This window comes from Neovison vison, chromosome 11, assembly GCF_020171115.1.
Source record: "Neovison vison isolate M4711 chromosome 11, ASM_NN_V1, whole genome shotgun sequence".
NCBI classification, from domain to species: Eukaryota; Metazoa; Chordata; class Mammalia; order Carnivora; family Mustelidae; genus Neogale; species Neogale vison.
The window spans coordinates 196,002,405-196,026,969 of NC_058101.1; the positions used below are offsets into that span (position 1 = coordinate 196,002,405).

The 24,565-nt window shown below is 39.1% G+C and overlaps 1 protein-coding gene across 2 annotated transcripts in view; it reads right to left on the reverse strand.

Moving 5' to 3' along the window:
* The window catches only part of FAM149A (family with sequence similarity 149 member A), a 72,248-nt gene that overhangs the window by 40,560 nt on the left and 7,123 nt on the right, over window positions 1-24,565 (reverse strand). The window contains exon 1 of one of the 2 annotated variants that reach the window (XM_044225569.1): window positions 560-645. The exons of the other annotated variant lie outside the window; for it this stretch is intronic. The gene's annotated coding sequence lies outside the window, so the exon portion shown is untranslated. Of the gene's footprint in view, window positions 1-559; window positions 646-24,565 lie in introns of those variants that run through there. 2 annotated transcript variants of the gene reach the window in all.

A 24,565-nucleotide genomic window follows, 5' to 3' on the forward strand; every position in this document is an offset into this window, starting at 1 on the left:
CAAGATAATAACTCTAGGATATAGTTTTACTTTTTAAAATTTGCCTCTTGATAGCTCACAAACCCTCTGCCACTTTGCCTTGTAGACATTCAATATCAAACAGTGATCGAAGCTTTCAAAATTTTGGATTTCTGCTTAAAAGGACTGCCTGAAACGAACACTTGTATTCTGAATGGGTTGAAACGCAGGATGGTTTTCTGGGTGGACTGGCTCTCGCGAAGCCCCTCTTCCCACAGAACCCTCGGCGCCGCCCTGACTTAATACAAGCACGTCCTAGAAGCAACTGCAGCTCTGGGGACTGATGGAGAATCTGTCATCTCAGACACAACGGATGCTTCTCAGTGCAAGCGCGCAGCTTCGCTTGGGAAAGCGAGGGGATGTCAGCACGAGAGATTTCATGAATGGATTCGGGGAAACAGACCAGATGGATTCCAGCTTTGCAACCAGGAAAAAAAAGAAAACAAAAAAACCAAAAAAAAAAAAAAAAAAAACCCACAAATGGCACAGAAATATGACACGACAGAGTTCATCCCACTTCCCTTACCAGATCAAGACTTACCCAATCACAATCAGCCCCAGGCCTGCGCTCGCGTCCCGGAGGCTGGGCGCCTCGTCCCGAGGCCTGCGCGCCTCTGGGCGCTGACACCCCGCGCGGGTCCCCTGCAGGCGGCGGGCGGCCCTGAGCCCCCGCGACCCCGGGGCCTCCGCTCCCCGCCCGCCCAGCCCTGCGCCCCCAGCCTGCTAGTCCTGCACCGGCAGCCGAGTCGCACCCGGGAAGCTCGAGCCTTGAGCGGCGCGGCCAGTGGCGCTCCGAGCCGGGTCTGCGCGGCCCATAGGCGCGGCTGCTCGGGGGGCGCCCCCACCGCCTTCCTCTCCAGGTCCTACAGCCCCGCACCGGCCAGATTCCGGCGCCGCGGGGCGACGCCTCCCGTCCCTCGGCGCACGCCCTTCCCTCCTCCTCCCGCGCCGCAGCGCCCTTCGCGAAGGTCGACCGGGGACAGGCGGCAGGTCGCCAGCTCTCCCCGCCCCACCCGCCGCCTCCCGGCCCCGCGTCCGCCTCCCAAGTTCCCAGGAACCTAACGTTGGAAAAGTCCTGCTGCCAGAGGCCCGATTTCACAAGCCAGTGACCTGAGCTTTGGCCGCCAGCCACTTGGCCTCTCGGCACCCGACGGGCCGCCCTCCCCGCGCCTCCAGTGCGCACCGTCTGGCCTTCTCACCCTTCCCGGGACTGGCGGGGGAGGGGGCTGTCTCGGCGGGAGGTCTGTCCCGACAGGTGTTTGCTATCCTTCATTCTTTTAAGCAGACCTTTCACTAACAGGAGAAAAACCGAGAACTACAGAAAGATTTCCTCTATCCACCTTCTCCTATGAAAGGATTCCTAGTTGGGCAGGGGTGCCGTGGGGAGGGGAGGCGGAAGGAGTTAAAAAAAAAAAAAATTGGTCTCAGACCTGGTAAATGCAAGATGCTAATCTGGTTAACAGAATCTCTGGGTCAAAGATTTGTTTTTCTCTCTCTCCATCTTCAAACAGATGCTTGACCTCATCCAAACCAATAACTTCTCTACAAAGCAGGGAGCACAGCTGTGTTCCCCTTTGTGTGCTTGTCTCCATCTTGGAGTCACACAATTATGCCAAGACCAAAGTCACTGAACCCTATGTTGTGAGACAGCAAAATGACCAAGCCACCATATTCATAAACTGAAAAAAATAGGAATGAGTAGCTTAAGGAAGACACATAAGCAAAGGGTCAAAGTGCGGGCACTTCCTATGGCATGCCTTTCCCCACTAAAAGATTTTTCATAATTTCAGTGAATGAAATGGATGCTGGTACTTTGCAGCCTGTCCTGTATATCCATTCTCCTTTGATCTGAGGCCTTCTGAGTCTGCAAAGCAGCCCATCTAGTCCTGTGCAGCTTCCTGCACTAACAAAGGTCTACCCTGCCATTTCCATTTGTTAGTGAAAAAAATCTGGTTGATTTATTTTTAATCTTTTAAGGAATAACCCTAAGAGGATGATAAGAAACCACTACCAACAACGAAACAGTCCATTTCTGGAAATACTGGAACCCTCACCACATTTACCACCACGAATACTCGGTTTCGAGGTGGTAAATGGTTATAAACCGCCAAATGAATAAGATTTTAAATCCGGATCCATACATATGTGTATATACATGGGGAATGAGTGTGCATGGGTATGTCTATCAGGAAAACTGCTGGTGTCCGGAGTCAACACATACCCATGAATACTATGGAAATGTAAAGGGAGATCTGATGGAGAAACAAAAGAAAGAAGAAGATTATGATCCAAATACATGCTGGCTGCTTTATATGTATGTTGTTTTGTTTAATTTTTTAACACCCATGCTAAGTAGTTACTATCATCCAGTTTTACTGATGAAAATACTGAAGGCAGAGACCTTAGTTAAAATGGTCTGGGTCTTGAGGCGCCTGGGTGGCTCAGTGGGTTAAGCCGCTGCCTTCGGTTCAGGTCATGATCTCAGGGTCCTGGGATCGAGTCCCGCATCGGGCTCCCTGCTCAGCGGAGAGCCTGCTTCCCTCTCTCTCTCTGCCTGCCTCTCCATCTACTTGTGATTTCTCTCTGTCAAATAAATACATAAAATCTTTAAAAAAAAATGGTCTGGGTCTCTCAACTAGGATGCGGCGTGTGTGTGTGTTGTTCCAGGTATCTACTATTGCGCCACAAACTATCTCAAATCTGGTGGACTGAAACAAGTCATTTTGTTCCACTAACAAAGCATAGCAGTCAGGAATTCCAGCGAGCCTTGGCCGTGGGGTTCATCTGCTTCACGTGGCACTGTGACTCCGTGGCATTGCTCCGTGGTATTCAACTAGCCTTCGGGCTGGTCTGGAGATTTCAGGGAGTCACACCTACATGGTGGGTAGCACTTTGGGTTACTTTGGGAGGGCTGGAAGGCTGGGCACAGCTGGGCCCTTCTCTCACGTTGTCTCAGGACCTCCCTGGGGCTTGTCTCCAGCAGGGTGGTTAGAATTCCCACATGGCAACTCAGGGCTCTTAGAAACCACTCTATTAAAGGCTGGCTCTGATCGGGCACGGTGTCACTTACACTGTACTCCATTATCAAAGCATTCACATGTTCAAAGCATTGGAACATAGAACCCATCTCTCAATGGGAAGGGTGTCAAAGCCCATTTTTACTCCACCATTTCCAGACAGTAATCCCATGCACAATATACTCGGGCCATTCAAAATGCCCTAAAATTTGACCACTTCAGTCATGTCCAAGTGAGGATGAAGAGAGTTGGTCCTCCTTAGGGGCATCTCCTGTGGATCTGAAGACCTGCGAACGGAAGAGAGCAGCGAGCGGTCTTCTGCATGCACAGCGAACAACGGACAGACAGAGACCCAAGAACCACAGCTAACACTGCTGTCCCACGGGAGGGACAGCGGGAGACACAGCGGTCACTGGTCCGCGGCTATTTGAGTCCAAGAAGGCTTCTGTTTCCAGTGTCTTCATTAGGACCCACTTCTGCTCCCAACTTCCTCCTGGCTCTTCGCTTTGCCTTCTGGGCTCTTGCTTCCACCCCCTGAGTTATCCTCATGAGAAAGAAATGGTCCCGGTTTGCACCTGAGTAGGCCCTCAGCCTGCTTCCATCCAGAGTGGCTTCTAGTCCGAGCCAACATGCTTTTACCTCTCCGCTCACATAATCCCCTCACGTGACGTGTGTGCTTTCCTGTGCATGTCTTCAGAGCTCACTCCGTTAGCCATAAGCCACCCTGACTTTTCTCTCTGGGGCTGGTCATTGGGGCAACTTGGATGCTGCCGTGGGACAAGGCCCTTAAACCCCTAAATCTTCCTGAGGCTTTTAGTTAGCCAGACCTTTGATCTCAACTTTACGGCAGCCCCATATCTGATCTGCACATGGATGTCATTTCTTAATTTTGCTCAGAGAGACTGTGAGGTTGAAACAGCTTACTTTCCAAACCCAACATGTCCTGGCTCTTACATTTCTTATGAAATCTTCTCAAAAATCGGACAGCTCCTTTTCTAGTGCATATCTCTCTTCTCTCAAATTTCAAAACCCAAAGCAACACTGATTTAGAGAAGAGAATCATAGGATCCTCCCACTGGATTGGTCTAGGGTGGTGTGCTCCAGGAGAGATATAATGGGAGCCACACACATATTTGTAAATTTTCTTGTGCCTACATTAATCAAGTTAAAATAGTTGAAATTAGTTTTAATATTTTATTTAATCCAATAGATTTAAGATATTATCATTTCAACATGTAATCAATATAAAATAATTAGGATATTTTAAATACTTTTGGGGGGACACTCTCTTTGAAATCCGGTGTGTATTTCATACTTACAGCACATCTCAATTAGGACGAGCCACATTTCAAGCGCTTATTCACTGCATGTGGCTAGTTACTTCTGCACTGGACAGTAGCCCAAGAGAATAAAATCCCATGACTTTTATTTTTAATTTGGCTTAAACATTTTAAGACTCCATCATTCTTAGCCAGGCCTGAAACTGTGAGATAGATAGATACATACATACATACAAACATACACACATGTGTATGAGAATATGTATGTATTCTCTTCTAAACACACTCATATTCCGTGTAGTTATAAAAATCATCAATACACAGTTAGAGGCTTAACTGCACATCAGAACTGAAAGCTACTATTCTGTCAGTTTATACTTGAAGGTACATTGAAATATATATAGCAGAAAAAAATTCATTAAAAAGAAAACTAAAAATATTATACATTTGAATATGATTTATAAAAGAAAAACATTTTTCTCAATGTTATTTGTACTTAGTACATACAATTTTCATCCTTTATTGATTACTTAAACCATAATTGAAAACTGGAAGTAAATAGCAATTTCTGCATTCTTGTTTGAGTGTTTTACATTCTAATGGGGGCAGGGGGCTTGGGATCAATAATGACAGGAATTAAACAGGAGACCTCAATTCCTAAAATAAGGATATCAGAATCTGCCTTAGCCTATTTTGAAGACTTCATTAGGATGAAGTGAAATTGTACATGTGATCACCCTCTGAAAATCTATTAGTCATTTAAGGATATAGCAATAGTTACAAACAGTATTTAAATTGTCTAAAAATTGATCTGATTGGAAATTCTGGCTTTGCCTTGCTCAAGCCAGGGAATCTTGAGCTGGTAATAATTCTCTGAGCATACATTGTCAAAAACAAGTCTTCCTTGTAGAGTTGTATGAATTAATGACGATTTTCGGGAGTGCATGTGGATGCATAAAACATTGTAACTTAAAGCATTCCCCCTTTCAGCTCTCCAAACACTGAGTTACTTCCAGTGAGAGTTTAAAAGGAAAAGTGAGTGGAGAGTTCACTTGTGTTCATTTCACTCTTAGGCAGCTGCAATTACAAATGTTGTGTATAGACTTTTGTATTTATCCAGTACAGGCAGCCTTGCCTTTGCACAGGTAGCATGCAAACGGAAACTGTGATCATCAGAACTGTGTCCTTGTTTTGCAAATATACACATATAGATACACATGTATTTTCTTTCTCCACCACAGAGCTGTCCGCCCGCAGCAATGAACACACCTAGCACCTAGATCTTGGTTTCTAGTACCATTCTCCAATAGGAGGAGCTAGGGTTCCTTGGAGAAAGATGATTCCAGGGCTGGGGCAGGGAAAATACAAAAATATACCTGGAGCATTCATAATGCCAGAAAATAAGGAAGTACTCAAAACCTATGAAAGAGTGGGGGCATGTCAGAGGGACTCAGGAACCAACCTGAAAGAGCCCTGGATAGCTAAAGCTGAAATAATTTGAGTAACAAAATAAATAATGTGGTATTGAATTATAGTCCAAGGAGCAAAATAAATATCTGTGAGTACATACTGATATAAATAAATGAATGAACTGAACAAATAAATAAATGGAGGGAAAGAGGTGAATCTCCTACAGATGAATTATAAATGAATTCTGTAGTTGCCCCTTCTTTTAGGAGATGGAGCTTAACACCTCCTGGCTTCAGCCTTGAGTATGGGCTTGATTCCAAAGAGTATAGTATGAAAAGGGGGCAAGACGACTTTACAGGGGAGAAGCCTGACAAGCACTCCCTCAGCCAGGGGATCAAGGTCAGCATCATTAGAGATGAGTCATGATGATAGCATGTCCTGAAGAAGATATGAAGATAATGTCACTTCATCTCTGTGGTCTTCCTCCCAGAAACCCATAATCGCAGCCTAATCATGATAAAAACGTAAGACAACTTTTAATTGAGAAGCATTCTACAAAATACTGTACTCTTCAAATTCTCAAGGTGGTCAAAACAAGGAAGGTCTGAGAAACTGTCTCAAACCAGAGAATACTAAGGAGACATGATGATTAAATGTAATGTGGTATCCTGGATAGGATATTGGAACAGAAGAAGGACATTGGGGGAAAAACTGGTTGTAATGGCTAACTTTAAATCAGTGGACTTTGAATAAAGTAGATAATCCTCCATAACATGGGTGGGTCATGTCCAATCAGTTGAAGCCTTTAAGAGAACAAAGATGACTTTCTTAAACAAGAAGGAATTCTGCAAACAGACTGTCTTTGGACTCAGACTGTAACTCTTCCCTGGGTCCCCAGCCTGCCAACCTACCCTGCAGAATCTAGACTTATCAAGCCTCCAACATCATGTGAGCCAATTCCTTAAGATAAATCACTCACTCTCTCTCTCTCTCTCAAAATACATCTTTTCATATAAATGTATAAATACAGGTGCAGATGTAGACATAAAGATGCATCCTATTCTGTTTCTCTGGAGAATCCCAACCTAATACACTGGTGAAATTGGAATGAAATGTGAATTTTAGTTAAAAATAATCATCAATTATGGTTCATTATTTGTGACAAATGAACTATTCTAGTATAAGATGTTAACAATAGGGAGCAACTTTTCTGTACATTTAAAACTGTTCTAGAATAAAGTCTATTTTAAAAATGCTTGTGATAAACTATTCTATATATTTAAATATATTTTACAAGTTAATAACTACTTTCCAAGAAGACCAATAAAGCAATATAATGTTTTATTATTTTAATGTGAAGAGTATAATAATCTTACACTGTGTTAGGTAAACTGTGAAGTCCATAGCTTATAGAAAATTACAGAAAAAATATAGAATTCATATATATGTACACATATATGTCTGTATGTGTGTGTGTATATATATATATATATATATATATTTTTTTTTTTTTTTTTGAGAGAAAGAGAAAGCAGCAGGTGGAAAGGGGCAGATGGAGAGGGAGAGAGAGAATCTTATGCAGGCTCCATGCTGGGCAATGTGGAGCTCATTCTCACAATCCTGAGATCATGACCTGAGTTGAAATCAAGAGTTGGACACTTAACAAACTGAGTCACCCAGGTGCCCCTAGAATTAATATATTATTTAATGTAAAAATGAAAAAAAAATTACCTAGGTAATAAAATTTATAAGAACATTATCTTTAAAGAATTATAATAAACTATAGTAAGTTATATCAGATATTAAATAACAATAGAAATGCTTTATATAATTTTTTTCTAAGAACAAACTATGTAAAGCAAAATATAACTATATTATCTGACTCCTTTAGGATTGAAATGTTTGCTGTGATCCCACTAGAGTGCCACTAGATGTCAATCTTTCCCATTTTTAATACTGAAGAACATGCCCAGGTCGATTTTAATACCATGTATGTCTTTTTGCAAGGTTTAGGATTTAGTGAAGTTTCTTTCCAGCGCAGATATGGAATACTGTTTGGATCAAACATCACTACTGCAGTGCACGATATCTAGTATGCACAGCTAACAGAAAATATCAAGACACTAACATTGTCTGTCCATGGAGCACCAACACTTTGGTAGCAAATAGGCTCGGGGACCAACATCGCTTGCTTCTAAACCTTAACAACACCGTTATGGGTGTTGTTTTAAGTACAGAGAAGAAAACTGAGGGTGAGCAATATAAGTGAATTATCGAGGACAAACAGTTTTATCCAGATCTGTCTAGTCCGAGTTCGAAAGTTTGTCCTTTCTAAGATTCATCTCTGATCTAATTTGCAGCTTTCTGTTGAAGTTCCTTCTCTCATAAAGATGTTCTATGGACCTCCCTTTGGATATACCAAATATGTTCTATATTAATATTTGGTAACATTTCCTGAAGACTAACCACATCCCCATCCCTGCTTTAAAGCACTCGAAACGAGTTAGTGCATTAAGTTTCACAACAAATTATTTGAAGAGGAAATACTTTTAGAACCATTTTGCAGATTGGCAAACTGAGGCACAAAAGAAGTTAATGACATGACAGAGCCAACATTCTGACTTAAGCTATTGAAGACAAAGCTTATTCAATGCCCCACTTCAGTCTTTTATCCATGGCCTACCCCTCACAAGCCCTCTACGAAAGATTTGGAGGAGCTCAAGCACACTACATTTAACAAAGCATATAGAAAAGGTTTTAAATTTAGAGGAATGTTGCATCTGAAAAGAGTAACAGAGGGAAAAATTATTAGACTTTAAATATGAAAACTATAAAACACTTAGAAAGTCCGAAGTAATATATGAGGTTGATAGGCTATATATATAAGATACAGAATTTGTATTTTATTCTAAATTGGTTATTTAGAAATGCAGCAATTTCTAAATTCATGCTGCAGTCTATTAAGGACAACAATTTTTGGGTAAGAGCATACAAAATTGTCAGTCATGTACTGTTTGAATCAGAAAACCAGAAATTTTATCCATCAACCTAATACACTGGATAAATGGATTCAATAACATTCTGTAAACAGTATTTTTTCTTACTTTTAAATATTAACTTTACTAACTTTTTACTAACTTTTTAAATATTAACTTTTCTTACTTTTAAATATTAACTTTTTAATATTACTTTATTTACTATTATAGTAGAAAGTGACAGAAGAGACAAACAATCTGAAAAATATCTTATAAATATTTTTATAAAGAATTCATCAGGGGCACCTGGGTGGCTCAGTGGGTTCAGCCTCTGCCTTCGGCTCAGGTCATGATCTCAGGGTCCTGGGATTGAGCCCCTCCTCCTCCTCCTCCTCATCTGGCTCTCTGCTCAGCAGGGAACCTGCTTCCCTCTCTGTCTCTGCCTGCTGCTCTGCCTACTTGTGATCTCTCTCTCTCTCTGTGTCAAATAAATAAATAAAATCTTAAAAAAAATAGAATTCATCAGACTTTCAAAGTGAAAAAAACTACCTACATATATTCTATGAAGAGTTTATTTTCCCCCAATGCAGAATCAATGTAGTCAAAGTTTTCAAAAGAGTGTTTTTAATGTTTAATTTCACTCATTCTTTTAATTACTGGAGCAGAAAATGAAGACTTGGTAATAATTGCTAGATCACTATTATAAGTTTCAGTTTCATTTGATGTCATTAAAATATTAAAATACAGTTGATCTTCATTATTTATGCATTTCATATTTGTGAATTCACCTACTTGCTAAAATTTATTTGTAATTCCAAAATTAATACTCAGGGTGATTTCATGCTTATTCACAGACATGCGCAGAGCAGCAAAAAACCTGACTTGTCTGAATTGCATGTTCTCAGCTGAGGTGGAACAGAGCACCATTTCCCTTCTCAGTTTTGTTCTAACACTATGAAGTACCCTCTTTGTAGTCTGTTTCATGCCATGGTTTGTTTAGTTGTTGTTGTTGTTGTTTTGCATTTTGTGTTTTTAGTTAGTGATTTTGCTGTAAAAATTAGTGGGGATACAGCAAAAACAGTGCTTAAAGGGAAATTATAGCATTGAATGAATATATTAAAAAAGAAAATCTAAACTCAATCTCCTACCTTAGGACACCAGAAAAAGAAGAGCAAATGAAATGCAAAGTAAGCAGAAGAAAAGAGATAATAAAAATTAGAGCAGAAATCAGAAAAACTGAAAACAGGAAACTTAATAGAGAAAACCAATGAAACCAAAAAAATTGAAAAGCTTAATAAAAATCAAAAAGCCTCTAGCCAGAAAGAGAGAGAGAGAAGGAGACAAATTACTGAAGTCAGAAATGAAGGAGGGACTATCACTACAAAGAACCATGGACATTAGAAGTTTGTTTTTGTTTTTTTTTTTTAAGATTTTATTTATTTATTTGAGAGAAACACAGTGAGAGAGAGCATGAGTGAGGAGAAGGTCAGAGAGAGAAGCAGACTCCCTGTGGAGCTGGGACCCTGATGCAGGACTTGATCCCGGGACTCCGGGATCATGACCTGAGCCGAAGGCAGTCATCTAACCAACTGAGACACCCAGGTGTCCCTGGACATTAGAAGTTTAATGAAGGAGTATTCTGAACAAGTCAGTGCTCACAAATTTGATAATCTGGATGGGGCAGACCAATGCTGGGAAAACACAATCTGCCAAAACTCACACAAGAAGAAAGAGATCATTTGAATAGGCCACTTAAATCTATTAAAGAAATTAAATCAATTAAAAACTTTCCAGGGGCGCCTGGGTGGCTCAGTGGGTTAAGCCGCTGCTTTCGGCTCAGGTCATGATCTCAGGGTCCTGGGATCGAGTCCCACATCGGGCTCTCTGCTCAGCAGGGGGTCTGCTTCCCTTCCTCTCTCTCTGCCTGCCTCTCTGCCTGCTTGTGATTTCTCTCTGTCAAATAAATAAATAAAATCTTTAAAAAAAAAAAAAAAACTTTCCAAAACAGAAAGCACCAGGCCCAAGTGGGCTCACTGGTAAATTCTACCAAACATGTAAGGAAGAAATTGTACCAATTCTCTAAATATCTTTCAGAGGATAAAAGCAAAGGAAATACTTCCTAACTCATTCTCTGTGGACCACATAATACCAAAACTAGACAGACATTACAAGAAAACTATAGACCAGTATCTCCCATGAAGATAAAAGCAAAAATCCTCCACAAATTATTAGTAAATTGAATCTACAATGTGTAAAAAGAATTATATACCACAACCAAGTAAGAGTTATCCTAGGTATGCAAGGCTTGTTTAACACACAAAAATCAATTAATGTAAACAATCATATCAACAGGCTAACCAAAGATCACATGATTATATCCATAGATTCATAAAATGAATTTGATAAAATCCAACACCCATTCACGAAACTCTCAGTAAAGTGGATAGAGTGGAATTTTTTCAACTTGATAAAGAGGATCTACAAAAAGCCTACAGCTAACCTCTTACTCAGTTGTAAGAAACTAGAAGCTTTCCCACTAAGGTCAGGAATATGTCAGGATGTCCTCCCTCACCACTCACTTTCCAACATAGTGCTAGAAGTCTGACAAAGTTTAAAAGACACAAAAATGAAAGAAAAGATATATTGATTTGGAAGAAAGAAAACTATCTTTGTTCACGGATTATGTAATTGTTTTTGTAAAAAATCCAAAAGAACTGAAAAAAAAAAAAAAAAAAAACCCGAAAAACCCTTCCTGGAACTAGTAAGTGGTTAGAGCAAAGTTGCAGGATCCAAGATTAAAATAAAAAAGTAAATTGCTTTCCTATATATCAGCAATGAACAAGTGAAAATTGAAATTATAAATAAGCTATTTACATTTGCAGACCCCCAAAATGAATTATTTAGATATACAACTAACAAAGTATGTACAAAATCTATATAAGGAAAACTATAGAAATCTGCTGAAAGAAATCAAGGGAGAACTAAATAGAGAAGTAGTACATGTTTATGGATAGAAGGACTCAATATTGTCAAGGTATTAGTTCTATCAATCTCAGATTTAATGCAATCATAATAAAAATCCCAGTAAGTTATTTTGTGGGTATCAGCAAACTGGTATCTAGAACTGATTCTAAAGTTTATATGGAGACACAGAAGGCCCAGAATAACCAACACAAGATTGAAGGAGAAAAAGTTAAGAAACTGATGCTACCTGATTTCAAGACTTACTATAAAGCTACCATAATCAAGGCTGGTATTGGTAAGAATACACAACAGATTAACGGAAGAGAGTAGGGAGCTCAGAGATATAGCTACACAAATATATTCAGCTAATAATGGACAAAAAAGTGAAGACAATACGATAGAGTAAAAATCTCTTCAACAAATGCTGCTAAAATAACTGGACATCCACATGCTAAAAAGTCAATCTAGACACAGACCTTAAACCTTCTCCAAAAATTAACTTGAAATGTATTATAAACCTACATGTAAAATAAACAACCAAAAAAAAAAAAGACAAACAAAAACAAACCAAAAACCAAACAAACAAAACCTATAAAACTCTTAGAAGATAACACAGAAGAAAATCTCAGTGACTTAGGGTTTGGTGGGTTCTTGATGACTTTTTAGATACAAGACCAAAGGCATGCTCCATGAAAGAAAGAAGTGACAAGTGGGCCTTCATTAAAATAAAAAAAAATTCTATTAAGTGAAGGACATTGTCAAGAGAATGAAGGACATTGTCAAGAGAATGAAAAGACAAGCTTGAAGACTGGGAAGAAATACTTGCAAAAGACATATTTGATAAAGAACTGTTATCCAAATACAGAAAGAACTCTTAAAGACCAACAATAAGAAAAGAAACAACCTGGTTTAAACATGGGTCAAAGACCTTAAGAGACACCCTACCAAAGAAGATATACAGATGACAAACAAACAAATGAACAGATACTCCACATCCCAGGTCATCAAGAAACTGCCAATTAAAACAACAATGAGATACTCCTGTACACCAGTTGCAATAGCCAAATGCAGAAGACTGACAACATCAAATGCTAGTAAGGAGTAGAGCAACAGGAACTCTTTTATAGCTGGTGGGAAAGGAAAATGGTACATCCACTTTGGAAGACAGTTCAGCAGTTTCTTACAAAACCTACTCTTAAAAAAAAAAAAGATTTTATTTATTTATTTGAGAGAGAGAATGAGGAGCAGGGAGGGGCAGAAGGAGAGGGAGAAAGAATCTGAAGCAGACATTGCACTGCGCACAGGTCCAGACGCAGGGGGCTGGATCCCACACACAGGAGATCGTGACCTAAGCCAAAACCAGGAATCTGATGTTCAACCCACTGAGCCACCCAGGTTCCCCCTAAACATAGTCTCACAATAAACCCAGTAATCACACTTGTTGGTATTTACCCAAAGGAGTGAGAACTTACGTCTGCACAAAACCTGCACACGGATGTTTACAGCAGCTTTATTCATAATCGGCAAAACTTGGAGGTAACCAAGCCACCTACCTTCAATAGGTCACGGAATAAATAAACTGAGCTACTTCCAGACAATGAAATATTCAGCTCTAAAAAGAAATGAGCTATCAAGCTATGAAAGGGCAGAGAGGAAACTTAAATACATATTACTAAGTGAAGGAAGCAATCTGAAAAGCTTACCTACGGTATGATTCCAAATATACAACATTCTGAAAATGGCAAAATATGAAGGAAGTGAAAAGATCAGTGTTCGCCAAGAGTTACAGAGAAGAAGTGATGAACAGAGCACAGAGAATCCTTAGGGCAGTGGAAATACTCTATGTGGTACTACAATGGTAGATACATGTCATACGTTTGTCTAAACTCATAAAATATACAACATCAAGGCTGAACCCTAATGTAAACTACAGATGTGGGGTGGTAGATGTAGGTTTATCATTCATAACCAATATCCAGCTCTGGTGGGAGATGTTGATCATAGGGAAGGCGCAGGGGGTATATGCAAAAATATCTTCACTGTCGCTCAGTTTTGCTGTGAACTTGAAACTGTTCAAAAATAGTCTTTAAAAACTGCCAACCAAAAAGACACTAAAGTAAAAAATAAAAACCAAAATTTCTCACTTGAATCTCTGAGGTTGGGTTGAGTATCACCAATAGCATCTTACGGTGGCCAGCCAGGCAGCAAACAGACAATCCTTGTCGTGAACCATAAAAAAGATTAGCCTCCCATGCCACACTCATTAGGATGATGGTTAATCCAAAAGAAGAGAACATGACATGTGTTGGAGAGGATGCAGAGGAAATGGAACCTTCGCATTACTGGTGGGAATGTAAAATGGCACAGCTACTATGGAAATCAGTCTGGTGGTTCCTTACAAAATGAAACACAGAATTACTGTATGATGCAGCAATTCTATGTCTAGGTAAACACCCCAAGGACTGAAAGCAGGGACTCGGCAGATACTTGGCACCATTATTCATGACAGCATTATTTGCACCAGCCAAAAGATGGAAATAACCCAAATATTCATCAACATACGAACAGTAAAACAGAATGTGTTCTATGCTTACAATTAAATACTATTGAGCCTTAAAAAAGAGTGAAATTCTGATACACGCTACAACATGGGTGGACCTTAATGATATGATCAGTGAAATCAACCCAATACCAAGGACCAATAGTATATGACTCTGCTTCCAGGAGATGTCAACAGTATTCAGTTTCATAGAGACAGAAAGTGGCACGGTGACAGAAAAAGGCTGGGGGAACAGAGGAATAGAGAGTTCTTGTTTCATAGCTGCAGAATTTCTATTTGCAACGATGAGAAAGTTATGAAGATGAATGGCTGCATACTACTGTGAATGAACCTGATGTCATTGAATTACACACTTAAAAATGGTGGAAATGAGGGGCACCTGGGTGGCTCAGTTGGTTAGGCGTCCACCTCTTGATTTTGGCTCAGCTCATGATTTCACGGTTGTGAGATCGAGCCCTACATTAGGCTCCATGTTGGGCATGGAGTCTGCTTGGGATTCTCTTTCCCTCTCCCTCTGCCCACCATGTCCCAGCTATTTCTCTCTTTAAAAAAAAAAAAAGTAGTTAAAAAAGTACATTTTATGTTATATATATTTTACCACATTAAAAAAAAAAAAGAGTTCACCTTCCAATCTGCATAATGGGTATTAGTGACTTAAGAAGGAAATCTTGAGGCAATACAGAAGCACTTATGTAAACTTTAACAATCAATGCCTTAGGGAGGACTTGGAGCTGTCCTGAACCAGATGTCTTTGTTCATGCTCCATAAGCAGGGTCAAGTATAGGCTGGCTCTATGTTACTAACTGCAAAGCCAGAGTAGGAGCCCAGTCCCAGGGGCACCTGGGTGGCTCAGTCAGTTAAGCATCTGCCTTCCGCTCAGGTCATGATCTCAAGGTCCTGGGATCTGCCCTGCATCAGCGGGAGGCTGCTTCTCCCTGTCCCTCCACCTCTCCCCTCTCCCCTCACCGTGCTGCTTTCTCTCTCTCTCTTTCACTCACTCTGCTGTCTCTCCCTCTCAAAGAAATAAATAAAATCTTAAAAAAAAAAAAAGAGCCCAACACCAAGAGCTTTTTATACTTTACTGGATTCGTATTTAAAATACTATCTCAGGGGCGCCTGGGTAGCTCAGTGGTTTAAGCCTCTGCCTTCGGCTGGGGTCATGATTTCAGTGTCCTGGGATCAAACCCCGCATCAGGTTCTCCATTCAGCATGGAGCCTGCTTCCTCCTCTCTCTCTGTCTGCTTCTCTGAATACTGGTGATCTCTCCCTCTGTTAAATAAATAAAATCTTAAAAAAATAAAAATAAAATAAAATACTGTCTCATCTATGTTTTAATGGCATAGAAAATATGGAAATATGGAAATGTGAAAATATGGAAAAACCAAGGCCTTGACAATGCTGAGTGGAAAACAAATTCAGAAGAGTTAGTCTTTGAATATTAAGAACTTTGAGGAACTTACTTGGCCTATATTTTCTTTTTTATATTGGCAGAAGAGCAATTTATGGTTTTAAAAAAGCAGCTTGGTTAAACCTAAAAGATGTACTACAATAAGAATAAAATTAAAATTCTAATTGATGGGAAAGCATTGTATTATAGTTTAATTGACAACATTTTTCTTTTCCGTGGCATGTGAAATAATAACGTGTCTTACAATCAAGAACATCATAAATTCCATGAAGTTCAGTAATTCTTGGTTTTGAATAAAGGTTTTTATCAACACAGATGGCTTAATTTACTGAAATGGATAATAGGTCGGTAAAGATTTGCCCTTCGTTAAAAACACAGCACAAACTGGAAAATGATATTGTACCAACATAATTTGTCAAGTAATTAATATTACCAAGTCTCTGCTGTGGAAATATTAGTTTATCTTGTCTAGGTCTTTTTTTTTTTAAATTAATTTATTTATTTGAGAGTGAATATGGGGGGAAGGGCAAAGGGAGAGGGAGAGAGAGAGAACCTTCAGCAGGCTCCCTGCTCAGGGTGAACCCTGACACAGGGCTCAATCTCAGGACCCTGAGACCACAACCTGAGCCGAAATGAAGAGTCTGGCCCTTGACTGCCTGAACCACCCAGGCATCCCTGTGTTTTTAAGTCTGAATCTGAAACCCTTCAGGTTTTTGTCTTCCGACGTTTTACAGAGATGATGATAAAGCAAAACAGAAGCTAAACTCAACTCATGAATTCCAAAGGGCCTCCTATCCAATAATGAATTGCAATTACAGGCCCTGTTGGCCTTACAAAGATTTCTTGGGGTAAATAAAACTTTCCAGTTAGGGGTCTCTTTTGATTAACTGAACTTTTTTTTTTTTTTTTAAGATTTTATTTATTTATTTGACGGAGAGAGAGATCACAAGTAGGCAGAGAGGCAGGCAGAGAGAGAGAGGAGGAAGCAGGCTCCCCGCTGAGCAGAGAGCCCGATGAGGGGCTCAATCCCAGGACCCTGAGATCATGACCTGGGCGGAAGGCAGAGGCTTTAACCCTCTGAGCCACCCAGGTGCCCCTGATTAACTGAACTTCTTAATTTTACTATCATGTAATATGCCAATCTTTTCTTTCTGGTTAGCATTTTTTTTGTCCTATTTAATAGATCTTTGCCTACCCAAGACATAAAGATCATCTCCTATGCTTTCTTCTAGAAGTGTCATTGTGTTTCCTTTCATACTGAGATCTACTATTCACTTGAAATTGATTTTTTGTGTGTAAAATATGGCACAGGTGATTACGTTTCTTTTACTTCTTTAAGGATGTACATCTGATTTTGCACCATTTTTTGAAAAGACCACCTTTCACCGATACTTGCAAAGCCCACTTTGCCACAATATATATTCATATACTTAGAAGACTGCATTTGACTTCTTTATTATGTTCCACTGGCCCATTTGTCTGTCTTTGCACCAATAATATACTTTATGTATTAATGTGGCTTTATACCAAGTTTTGTGTCCTTTAAAGTAATTATTACATATTACTGTAAAAGTGTTGTATAATAATTGTTTTTCTGTATATTTTCTATCAATTATTGTGAAAGGTATGTTAAAATCTTTCATTATGATGTTAGATTTGCTTATTTTGTTCTTTTCTGTCAATTGTTGCTATAAATACATAGGTTTTTGTTCTCACGAACTCAAGTTTTAGGCTCCTGTTTTTTGGTATAGAATACACTCTTCACAATCTACAAGGTCATTTCTGAGTTGTAAAATTTATCTCCATCCCATATTTGGTAATTCTTGTATTCCCCCATTTAATCTTTGCTGCCACAATCAGAAAGCAGGAGAAGACTTTTTTCTTTCACTGGTAGAGAAAACTTAGCAGCAGATATTAAGTGTTCCAGGTCTGTCAAAAAATAGACACACTTTATATATTTTTGAAATTACTGGTGCCTCTAAATTTAGAATTTTCATATCTTCTAATAAAGTGGCCCTTTTATATTTATAAAATGGCCCTTGTTACCTCCATTAATGCTTCTTGTTTTATAATTTACTTGGTCCGATATTATGAAAGCTACACCAGCTTTCTTTTTTTTTTTTTTTAAAGATTTTATTTTACTTATTTGAGAGAGAGAGACAGTGAGAGAGAGAATGAGCGAGGAGAAGGTCAGAGAGCAAAGCAGACTCCCCATGGAGCTGGGAGCCTGATGTGGGACTCGATCCCGGGACTCCAGGATCACGCCCTGAGCCGGAGGCAGTCGTTTAACCAACTGCGCCACCCAGGCGTCCCGACCAGCTTTCTTTTCATTAGCATTTACGTGTACAAACATGCCATCCATACAATTATATTCAGTATTTCTGTATTCTTATATGTAAACTGTTCCTTTGGTAAACAATATAAAGTTGTTGCTTATAGCTAAATTCAGAGAGGATTACATTTGCTTCTTCTGGCAGACGGGGCTTTGGGGCTCGAGCAATCCCAAATCAGGCTAATCCAATCAATAATTAATAAGATTTAAAACTGGGTTTCAGTCTCTTTGGTGCTGGTCCCTTTCCAGTTTACCCTAACTCATAGAGTTTTTGTTTTTGTCGTTGTTTATTGCCCAGCCTTCAGCTGTATCAAGTGGTGGGTGGTCTGACAGTCTAGTCTGCTATTGCTAGAAGTAGAATTAAGGGAATTTTTGTAGAAAAATATCATACAATGTGTGATATAAATCACCATTCATCTCCCAGGAGAATCTTCAGCAAAATATACATTTTCCCCTAATGCTTTAATGAGGAAGAATTCATAGACGTTTTAGGGTAAAAACATGGTTGCATCCTGCTTCATGGTCAGCGTAAAAGAGATTTCCAACTGGGACAAGTTGGAAACCTTGTTTCCAAAGGGTTTGGTTTGGAAACAGAGGTTTCCAACCGGGACAAGTATATTGATTAGAAGTGTATTTAGAGTACACACACTAAACACACACACACACACACACACACACACACACACACACGTGCACACACATGCGCACAAGATGCTAAAGTGTCAGCATTAAACCAATGAGTAGCTGAAGTGCATTAAATAATAAAAATAAACATTCTAATCCTAAACCAAATTTAATATTGACCTTGAATACACAAAAATCGTGAGCTCTGAAACACAACAGACATATTTCCAGTAAGCAGAGCTCAACCCTTGGCTATAATAAACTCAAAAACACATTTTCCTCATCGGGAGGAAAATGTATTCTGTGCTAAGATGTTTCACGAAGAGTTCCTTTGTTTGCTTTTGTTTTGTTTTGTGTTTGATAACATTTAGCTGAGTCAGTCTTCAAGACAGAAAACTATTCTGAGTCCTCCCGCAGGGAACAATTTCTTCTCACCCATGTATCTCCTCAAATCATGGTCCTTAACTTCTATCGTCATTGTGAGCTATGAACCACATATTTGAGACTAATTTTATCAACAATGTGCATTACAAAATAGAGTGCTTTCAAGACTATCATTTCATATTCCTGTTTATGGGGAGAATAAGGGATTACATGAACAACTGTGCATGAAAACATGCCTCACACATAAAAATGTCATCCTCTAATGTGGGGGAAACGGTTTCAAGGTTGAGAGCCCCTCCTTGACAGGGACCCCCTATCTAATGTCCAGCTCTGTGCCTTCTGAAGGGCACAGCTCCCAACATCTCTTTTAAATGTTCATAAGAGACAACCATTTTCAGTATATTCATAAGCTATTGCTAAAAACATCCTTTGTTCCAATCTACCTGTCATGGCAGGATGGCTTTGGGAGTAAACATACTTCTTATACTCATTAGCAGTGGTGTGCTGGTAAACCAGCTCTCTGATGTGAGGCGTTTGCAGATTTGCAGGGTGTGAATACTCTCAACTTGGCCAGCAATCAGCCACCACTGGGGTGCCACTCAGCGTGCAGCAGCAAAGAGATGAACATAATTGGCTCCTGCCAGCCACTTCAATCAACTCCAGCACACTGCTGTCTCATGGGGAAGGAAGGATTCTCCGAGAATCACACAAACTGGTATTTTTGCCTCTGAAACAACTGTGCCACCACATTATTCGTAACTGACTCACAAGACAACTTGATCCCTGCAGAAGACCTTTCCACTCTTCAGCAAGCCTCCTCGGTGGTTCTGAGGTGGAAAGCCAAGTCAAAATCACCACAGAAGTGACCCGTTGTTCATCTGTAAAGAGCAAGCTTAAGCCAGGTTTCTGGGAGTCTCGAGGGCTACATTAAGAGCCAAATTTTCTCACTGAGTCCAAAGTTAAACTCCACCACCAAGTGAAGACAAAGGAGTAGAAGCAGAAGGGAAAACAAGGAGGGAGATAAGTGCCAGCCGGAGGATGACACCTGCAAGATTCAGTCTTAGAGCCTCACACTAGACAGTGTGTACGTGTGGGGAAGCATGTTAGGATAAGCTCAATGTATGTTTAGAATTCAGCAACTGTCATTAATATTTCTTTTATATCTGAAACAGGGTCCCACAGTTTTCTTCAATGTAATTTCAATGTGCTTCATAAAAAGAAATTTCATTGTAAGGAACTGAAGTGAATGATTAATTTAAAAATTGTCACTCCAGTAGATCTTTAAAATAAATACCTCATTATTTGATTTTTTTAGGTACTCAAAATTATATCATTGTGTTGGAAATCAATAAGCAAGATCCAACATGTTAAATTGTTATGTGAAAGAAAAAAATTCATTAGATAAACATGAATATAAGTGCCCGGCAAGGATTACAGTGGTCAATATTTAATTATAAGCCTTCTTCTAAACCCTTAAGTGAAACACCTAATTAAGAAAATGCTAATGTGAAGGTATACCCTTTCCCCTAGCAAGGGCCTAGTATCTAATTGCTGCTTCTCCATTTTTACTCGTAAGACAATGCTTGCCAATTATCTGCCTTACTGGTATGAATAAAATATTTGATTTGCTATTAAATATATATGAAATAATTTATAAGAACAATATATATAATAAAAGAGAAGACAGTTGATAAAACTAATGTTTCATTTTAAAGAAGTCATGGCTTTGAGATAAAAGTTATTTTTTTATCTGCACTTCAAAATGGGCAAAACTAAGCCTTAAATTCTGTCCCCTTACCAGTATTACTAGAAGTATTATTCTAAGAAAGATAGTTTTAGATTGCTTATTAACATAATTCTTATTTTTCAGATTTATTTTTGGAAAGGGTGAAATTTCTTAGAGTCCATTTGTTCCAGGGAAAATATTACCAAATACATAGAAATAGATTTTTATCCTCCTTACCGTCTTCAACAACTCATTAAAAAACACTTGGTTATGACTGCCTGGATATAAATGTCACATTTTCCACACACTAGCCATGGGCAAGTAAATAATTTCTGTTCCTTTCTGAGCCTCGATTTCTTTATCCATAAAGAGGAAATAAAATTCCTACCTTGTATGTTTGTTTTGGGGATTCATGATAACATCTATAAAACACGCATGCAGCACTTGGTACCTAGTAGACTTGGAAATACCAGCTGTTGTTTCCAATGCTAAAAATCTTGGCTTTGCAGAGTAACATGTATTTGAGGAATGCTCACATAGATCAACAGGCTCATAAAAATGTTAAAACTAGTGGGTAAAGCAAAAGTCTGACTGAGGTAGACTTTTTCTAGAGAATATATCACCTGCTTCTTTAAAATATGTTTTATATATAAAATTAAAGTTCTCTAGGATTTATCTTTATGCATTAATTTAACAATGAAATTATTGAATTTTAAGGGGAAGGGGCTCACTTTCTTCCAGGGAGAACTAGATTTTAATGACAACTTGGATGAATCTTGAATCTTGGATGTACATAAATGGCTTCTAAGACTTCACAGATGAATGGAAGAAATTTGAATTAAATGTTCCATTTGAAAAGAAGTCCTCATTTTAACCTTCTAGTTATCTAGTGACACTCTCTGAAATTTAATTATTAGCATTAAAAACCTAATGTAATTTGTGATCTTCCAAGTTGGGGTTTGTTTTCATCTTTATTATAATAAAGATGACATTACAATAAATTTGAGATGACAATTTTCCTAAGAAGAATATATACTTGTCTGTGTGCATATGAATAGAACATTTTATTTAGTTCTTTATTTTACTTAATTTATTTAGCCTTAATAATCTGTTTATTAAATAAAATTAGGGAAATGTTTGGCTTGACTGTTTTTCTTGTCATTGCCAAAGACCATTCACTTCTTTTCCAAGTTCACAATTGGATATTTACTCATTTCAAAAGCTTTATTTAATTTCTGTGCTTTATGAAACATGCAGTCTTTGTTGACTATTTCTACCTCTCAAGAATAAAACGTCATTTAAAAATGATTTTTCAATACATACTTAATGAATAATATTTATTCATTTATTTAGCGGATAGTACAAAGTATTTTGAGTCATGTCCTATTTAATATGTATATGTAAAATACCTAGTATTCCTAGGACCAAAGAACATTCAGATAGTTTTTTGTAATAAAGCAAAATGTTTGCCTACAGATTGTAAAATTAAATTCAAGAAGTGTGTGGCTCAGCTGTTGTTGAATTAAACAAATGTCCATACTACTCTGGTGAATGGAAAAGTGTTCTCCTGTGAAGTATTTTTAAATTTATTTCAACTGATTTTTTTCCCTAGTGTTTTCATGTTCCTTTGTCCCCTCTCATACTGCATAATCCAAAACTTTTTTGCTTATTGCTTCAGAAAACAAATGCAGCAGAGTTCCCCTTCTTTGATTTTTATGTGTGTGTGTGTGCTTATAAAGCCTGAGCTTACAAGATTGATATGAACTTTTTTTTTTTTAAAGATTTTATTTATTTATTTGACAGACAGAGATCACAAGTAGGCAGAGAGGCAGGCAGAGAGAGAGGAGAAAGCAGACTCCCTGCTGAGCAGAGAGCCCGATGCGGGACTCGATCCCAGGACCCTGAGATCATGACCTGAGCAGAAGTCAGAGGCTTAACCCACTGAGCCACCCAGGTGTCCCTGGTATGGACTTTTAACCTAATAAAAGATTTAGGGAAAAACATACATCGTGGAGGGTCTTCTAACACTCTGAAGAGAAACAGATTCCCTAGAATGGGAAGATTCTGTGAGTCAGATCTTCTGTCTCAGAGAAGGGAACCTTAGAGAGATTAGGAAATGAGGATGTGGACTTGAGTGGCCAATACAAGGCAAAATAGGCCATCAGAGACACTGTGCCCTAGAGAAGGTGCAAAGCCAGGAGGTAGATTTGAAATCTAGCCAGCCTTTGATTTGGTGCTTGATTTGCACCACAGTGCAGTAATGGGCCCAGCGGAGGAAGGAACGTCTTTTCTCATTCCCATGAACTGGTGGGTCCTTGAATCAGGCATTCAGCACCAGGAGTTCCTAGAGCTGTTCTCGAGGATCTAGATAGGGCAAGGGATCAGAGGGGACCTGTGCCCTGATCCTTCAGGAGAGCTGGCGTGAGGATCCTGGAGAAAAGAAAAGCTATGTGGTGTGGACTGTCATCTTCCTGGAAGTCCTATAATGAAGAATGCTCGTATGAGAGCAACAGGCTGACCCCTGGGGCTCTCATGAGTAATAAGGGATAATTTCTCATGAGAAATAAGGGACAGAGCCCTAACTTAAAGAGGCTTGGTGGATATGTGCATGGGACCTGGGTTATACAGAAGGATAAAATGAGACTGTGGACATTTCAATGGGTTCAGCAAGAATAGAGGTCATCAACATACAAGTGGGCTCCTTCCCTGCCACTGAATATCCTGGTCCCATATTAGCACACCCCCAACCATCCCCCAGCTCAAGCCTAAGACAAAGATGAGGGAAATCCCACACAACTGAGTTTTAGTTTCTACCACTTTGGCAGAATCTCAAATGGAAATTAAATGTGAGTCTCAAATGGAAATTAAATTTCAAATACGGGAAAATAACCTCAGGGGGCATAAGATCAGTGTCCTCACTGTGACATGCTTCCTCTCTATGGGATTCAAAAGAGATTAATACATTATGATCATCTCTTTCATCCCAAGCAAAGGACTGCTCCCAAAGAGGACAGATGGGCAGCAAGAGAAGATAGCATATTGTGTTTGCAAATTTCCTGTCAAAAGTTGCTCTTTTTCGGAAAGTATCTGTGTTTGCAAGTTATGCTTTATGAGACAAATTGCCATCAAGGGCTGTAAATGAGTTATGAGAGTTATGGTGGATATAGCCTTTGGATTAAAACTTCAAAAAACAAAAAAACAAGAGTATGAGAAAACCCTCTTACTGAGCATTCCACTCTTGCCTACAGGTTGTACTCTGGGGACCCAGCTCCCAAATGTATTGTGAACAGAGCATATCTGCAGGTCTAGATCATTTGAGCAACAGAAAGAATCTCATCTTTAACCAGAGGGCGCTCTGAATGTTGATTAGCCCTGTATTTTAGGGAGAGTAAAAAGGCAGTAGAATCACTTGGCTAGTCTCGTCTCTCTTGGTGTCCTGAAATATTTTGCCCCTTGTGGTCTAAAGGTATCTAAGTCAAGTCTGCCTCAGTGCTTCTCAAACTATTGTGCAGTGTCATACTATTTAAAAAATATTTTTCCAATTCTTCGTGGGTAAATATTGTCAAAGCATAATAAAAATCAATTAGCTAGAAAATGAAATGGGGAAAAAAAAAGATGCACCAAATAGAAATGTTTTGTTATCAGCCAATAGCCATAAAGTTACTCTGTCAATTGCTATAGAAGTTTCTAAATACTTACTCTTATTCCCTGTACGTATCTTTTTTTTTTAAGATTTTTTTGTGTGTGTGTTTTATTTTTTTATTTTTTTTCTCCAATTTATTTATTTTCAGAAAAACAGTATTCATTATTTTTTCACCACACCCAGTGCTCCATGCAAGCCGCGCCCTCCACAATACCCACCACCTG